The 6071-nt window shown below is 36.6% G+C and overlaps 1 non-coding gene across 1 annotated transcript; it reads left to right on the top strand.

The window, feature by feature from the left end:
• Window positions 1-1556: 1556 nt before the first annotated feature.
• LOC129418321 (uncharacterized) lies at window positions 1557-4199 on the top strand. The gene is made up of 4 exons (XR_012369531.1): window positions 1557-1696; window positions 1776-1910; window positions 2036-2193; window positions 2405-4199. It is a non-coding gene; the product is annotated as an uncharacterized protein (transcript).
• Window positions 4200-6071: the final 1872 nt, after the last annotated feature.

Raw genomic sequence — 6071 nt, 5'->3', positions numbered from 1 at the left:
CTTAATACCACGGTCCGTATTTTGTTGTTTTCACATCTGTGGCAAACGGTCGCGAAGTTGCTCGTGACCAAATAACATTGCGTTAGGCGGCGTCAAACGGAACCTGCGCGTTTGTAAATTAGGCTTTACAGATGGTGTGCTAAGGACGTCGGCAATTTGGCAATTAGATGGTAAGCTGTTTTAAACAACTTTGGTGAAGAAATGTGGATATCAACTTCAGGTGTGCTCGACTTTTAAGCAACATGTGTGTGGAAACGTCCGTAAACAGTCTGGGGGAAACCGCGTCACCTGTATAAAAAAACTTTCTGATTGGCCCGCCCGATCTGTCAGCGCGGTCTGACGTCATCCGTTCTAAATGCGGGTAATGCTATATTTTTCGTTAACACACAGCGCTTACCGGTAAATTACCGTTAATCTTACAGCCTGTCTTACTGGTAAATTGGGAGCACTGATTTACCGGAAAGGTTCTGTTCACACATGACATGTTAACTGCAATTTACCAGTAAATTACCAGTAAAGACTGTATGTGTGAAAGGGACTATAATCTAAATAACCTTTCTTCACTACAAAGAATCTTTTGTAAAACAAAAATGTTAAGGTTATTTATTGAACCATGTAGCCAAAAATGTTTTTTTTTGTATAGCGTCATACAGCACCTTTATTTATTTGGTTTTTTTTGTGGATATTAAACTTTTTTTATAGAACCATACAGCCTGACAGAAGTCTTTAAAGGTGCAGTGTGTACTTTTTAGAAGGATCTCTTGACAGAAATGCAAAATAATATACAAAACTATATTATCAGGGGTGTACAAAGACCTTTCATAATGAACCGTTATGTGATTATTACCTTAGAGCGAGACCTTTTTATCTACATACAAAGAGGGTCCCCTTACATGGAAGTCGCCATTTTGTGCTGCCATTTTTCTAGAGAAGCCCTTAACGGACAATTTTTTTACTAAGTTGTCTCTGACGATGACATGTTTGTCCGATGGCAGCTACCGTTGCTTCTCTATGTGTGTCAAAAGCAAGGGGTGAGCAGTGGACTACGCCTTTGGTTGCAATTCGCAACCTCACCACTAGATGCAGCTAAAATTTACACACTGCACCTTTAAAGCAGTGGTTCTATAAACTGGGGTCCGGGGCCTCCAGGGGGGCCGCGAGATGGTGCCAGGGGGGCACCAGTTTTATGACATTTTATAAAATACATTAATTTATCATGAATTCTGTGAAATTAAACCTAAAAAAATAACGCATCACTTCTTTGTATAATTTAATGGTTTTTTTTTATTCAAACGTCAAGTTTTAGAACTGTTTTTTGTCATACATTTTCTTTGGGGGGGCCGCGAAGGAATGCACCGTACACAAAGGGGGCTGTCCGCTGAAAAAGTTTGAGAACGACTGCTTTAAAGAACTTTTATTTAAAGCTGTCTAGGCTCTCCATTAGAAAACATAGAACTGTATTCAATGCACTGTATCAATTTCTTGTGTACAGAGATATTGCAGCAAGGAACTGTTTGGTTTCAGTAAAAAGCTATACGGACCCAAACAGAGTCATTAAAATAGGCGACTTTGGATTGGCCCGTGATGTGTACAAGAATGACTACTACAGGAAAAAGGGTGAAGGTTTATTTCCTGTTCGCTGGATGTCACCAGAGAGTTTAACAGATGGAATTTTCAACAAATACTCAGATGTCTGGTAAATATTGAAAATATTGCCATTACATTTTTTTTAGTATTCATATCCTATCATGAAAATGTTATTTACATATTTTCAGGGCGTTTGGTGTACTCCTGTGGGAAATTATGACATTAGGAAAGCTTCCATATCCAACATACACCAACCATGAAGTCTTAAGCTACATTAATGCCGGTGGACGACTGCCTTTACCAACAGGGTGTCCTAAGAGTTTGTGAGTTCAATAAATAATTGTTAAATGTGTTGACTGAAAACAAAGACATAACAATTGCTTTAAACATGTATTGTATTGTTTGTATTGTATTATATCATGTTTTGTTTTATTATATGATATTATAGGTACAATCTGATGATGGACTGTTGGAAAAAGGGGCCAAATGAAAGGCCAAGCTTCCAGGACCTACAGGAAACCCTGCATAGATTGCGAGATTACGAAGCAGATCAAATAGGCGAAAATATGATTGCATGTCATGTAAACAAAGCATACTAAGAAGATGGTAAGAAACAAGCATGTTGAAATGTTTTCTATCTCTTCTTTTATATACCCTTTAGAACCACTGTGTATTGTCAATACATAAGCTTTCTTTTTCACCTAAACAATATTGTGATTAGGTTTCTCAAAATCTTCTGGATTAAATGAAATTGCATTGGAAACTTAACCTATTTTGCTACAAATGTACTAAAAGTATCTGTTTTTGGTTTCGTCAGAGGAGGAGGTCTGCACAAGGGTGGATGAAGATGTAGAAACAGGACTTTTTCCTGTGCTCAACACCGATGGACTGAATTACTTGATGTATCGAGCTGAGAGTCCAGACAGTGTCAAAACAGACAATTCAGAGGACAGATAAGACTAGGAAACCACATTTTTACAAGACTTTTTTGACTTTTGATGTCAAATAAATATCTGGTGTCCCCAGAATACATATGTGAAGTTTTAGCTCAAAATACCATCTAGATCATTTATTATAACATGTTAAAATTGACACTTTGTAGGTGAAAATGTGCCGTTTTGGGTGTGTCCTTTAAAATGCAAATGAGCTGATCTCTGCACTAAATGGCAGTGCTGTGGTTGGATAGTGCAGATGAAGGGGCGGTATTATCCTCTTCTGACATCACATGGGGAGCCAAATTTCAATTAGCTATTTTTTCACATGTTTGCAGAGAATGGTTTATCAAACTAAGTTCCTGGGTTGATCTTTTTCATATTTTCTAGGTTTATAGAAGCACTGGGTACCCAATTATAGCACTTAAACATGGAAAAAGTCAGATTTTCATGATATGTCCCCTTTAAAAGTAACATTACGTATACATATCTACTCCAGGAAATGTTTTGGACTCAGAATATAAGTATTTTACAGTATTGCAAATGTTACAGTGTTGTAAAAGTGATTTGTGAGGGTCAGAATTATTGTAGCCTACATTTTTGAAATACTCCTAAATTTTAAGTCTACTCTCATTTTGAAAAAAAAAGCTAATTATCAAATATATAATCTGCAGAGAAATATTACTTAGTTCCCTTGTTGCCATAAAATGTAAAATCGCAACTGTCATTATCCTCTTGACCGAACAGTATGATTCAAATAGGTTGAACAAATTGTGCTCGACTTAAGAGGTCTGAAAAAAATGAATTGCTGGGACTCAGGTGGCTATATTGATATTTATTAATCATCACCATTTGACAGTAGCAGAATAAAAGTACAGTTTTGTTCATTAGAAATCTTTACATATACTCTAAAAGTACTAGTTACAAAAAATATTTACTCAAGAAAATATATCATTTAAATTTAATTTAATACTACCCACCTCTGATGTCAAGATGCACAGCTGATTACCATACATGTATATTAGGCCTACATAAATCTGAATTATTCTTATGGCTCAAATGTTTCAATATTTATTTGTTTGTTTATCCAAAATTACTTGTTTATATATGAGTAAATCTTCCAAGTTATTTACAGTAATCTACGGTATTTATATAAACTGTTTATGACGTATTTGTTGAAAGTCTAAGAGATGGTTTCCCGGAAAGGGATTAGCTTAAGCCATGACTAGGCCTTAGTTTAATTAGGAAATATAACTAGTTTTAACAAACATTAGTTAATGTATTACCTAACATGAACCCATCAGCAATACATTTGTTACAGTATTTATTCATTTTTGTTAATGTGGTTAATAGAAATAAAGCTTTAAATTGTTTGTTCATGTTAGTTCACAGTGCATTAACTAACGTTAATTTTAATAAAGTATTAGTAATTGTTGAATTTAACATAATGAATGCTTTATAAGTGCAGTTCATTATTAGTTTATGTTAACTAATGTAGTTAAGTAATGAACCTTATTTTAAGTGTTACCAACATGCTTAACTTAAAACATTACTTGTGTGCATTTTGGGGCAAAACAAAGGACCTCAGTTTGGACAGCTCTTACATTTATTTTAGACTAGAACTAGTCTAATCCCTGTCCGGGAAACCGCACCAAAGTGTTTAAACATAATGGATAAAATGTCATTCAAAAATTTTGTGCGTGTGTGCTCCAACATTAAATGATTTGGATCTCACTATGAAAACCAACAGAAAAATTTAGTGTCAAGTAATGACATTAATTCAATATTTTCACAGGCCAAGTTTACCACCTGTTAGATACTGTAGATATTTAGGGGTGGTTTTCCATACAGGGCTTATCCTAGTCCCAGACCACAATGCATGTTTGAGTTGCCCTCATTTAACCAAAAAATGAAAAACCTCTTGTATCGACATATCTTAACATATATCAGTGCCACTGTTCTGTTTTAAGATGCACCCAATATTGTTATTTTGTCAGGTATGTTTGTAAAAAGTACTTAAATGTCTTAATATAACTAAGACCTAGTTCTGGATTAATCTAATCCCTCTTTAGGAATCTGCCCCTTAATCAAATAAAATGTTTTAATATGTCGTTAGTTGACAAAAAATATGACAAAATTTAAGTAGTTTAAAACAATATTAAAAACAATACTGGTGTGCATCTTGAGACAAAACAATGGCACTGATATATGTTGAGATGTCAGTACAAAATGATGGCAACTCACATTTGCATTTTAGTCTGGTACTAGAATAAGCCTAGCCTGGTTAGCCAGACCTACATCAAGATGTAAGGTCTGGCAACTCTTCACACAAACGGCTCAATGCAAGGGGCGGGATATAAGGTTGTCCCTCAAACTGCCTCTGCACGCAATAGAGACAGAGCGCCGTTATGCAAATTTGAAAACCACGCCCACCGGGGGGGAAATCAATCCAACCGTCTCCATTGAGTTTGTATTGCGAGAAGCCGCCTCCTTGTCATTTCTGGCTTATAACAAAAAACTGAATAATGCCTAAAAGCTGCTGTGTGACAATATGTACAGCTAACAAGCCAAAGAACCCAGAAATAAGTTTTTATAAGCTGTCGAGCCGTAAAACCCAGCCTTTAAGGAGAATAAAGTGGATCGCCGACTACGTTTCCCCCTAGTGGACGCAGTTCTACTAATAGAAGTACTATGAAAAGTTGCCTGTATCCATTTCTGTGTCTTTAAACGCTCGTTTTTTGGGGTCGACAGCTTATAAAAACTTATTTACAGATTAAACTTAAAAACAGAATAATACCTAAAAGCTGCTGTGTGACAAGGTGTACATCTAACACGCCAAAAAAATAAATAAATATTTTTTTATAAGCTGTCGACTTCAAAAAACGAGCGTTTAGACACAGAAATGGAAACAGGCAACTTTTCATAGTACTCCTATTAGTAAAACTGCGTCCAATAGGGGGAAACGTAATCGGCGATCCACTTTATTCTCCTTAAAGACTGGGTTTTACGGCTCGACAGCTTATAAAAACTTATTTCTGTGTTCTTTGGCTTGTTAGCTGTACATATTGTCCCAAAGCAGCTTTTAGGCATTATTCAGTTTTTTGTTATAAGCCAGAAATGACAAGGAGGCGGCCTTTTGCAATACAATGTCAATGGAGACTGTTGGATTGCTTTCCCCCCCCGGTGGGCGTGGTTTTCAGGTTGTGACGCGCTGCGCTCTGTCTCTATAGGATAGCGCTATGACCAATCAGAGCAACGAAGAAGGTGACGTATGAGTCCCATGCGTTTCAGTGGAGCTAATTGGTATATCAAACTTTTACCGTAACCAGTCGGCAAAACTCCAAACACATCTTTCTTGCTTAAAAAGGACTTCAGTAGGGTTATTTGCTCTTCACTCAAAGAAAAACATAAGTCTAAGTCCTCCAGAGTCGCGGCCAAAGCCGCTTCAAAAGAAAGCTGTTCGCCAGCAGCAGCAGCCATTCTTTGTTTTCAAGTAGGAACCGTCGCAGGCAGCTCTGTCGTCATCATGTTAAGCCCGCCCCACAGACGCTA

This window comes from Misgurnus anguillicaudatus, chromosome 5, assembly GCF_027580225.2.
Source record: "Misgurnus anguillicaudatus chromosome 5, ASM2758022v2, whole genome shotgun sequence".
Taxonomy (NCBI): Eukaryota; Metazoa; Chordata; class Actinopteri; order Cypriniformes; family Cobitidae; genus Misgurnus; species Misgurnus anguillicaudatus.
Note: the sequence above shows the minus strand (reverse complement) of the source record. Positions and strands in the feature narration are given on the sequence as shown.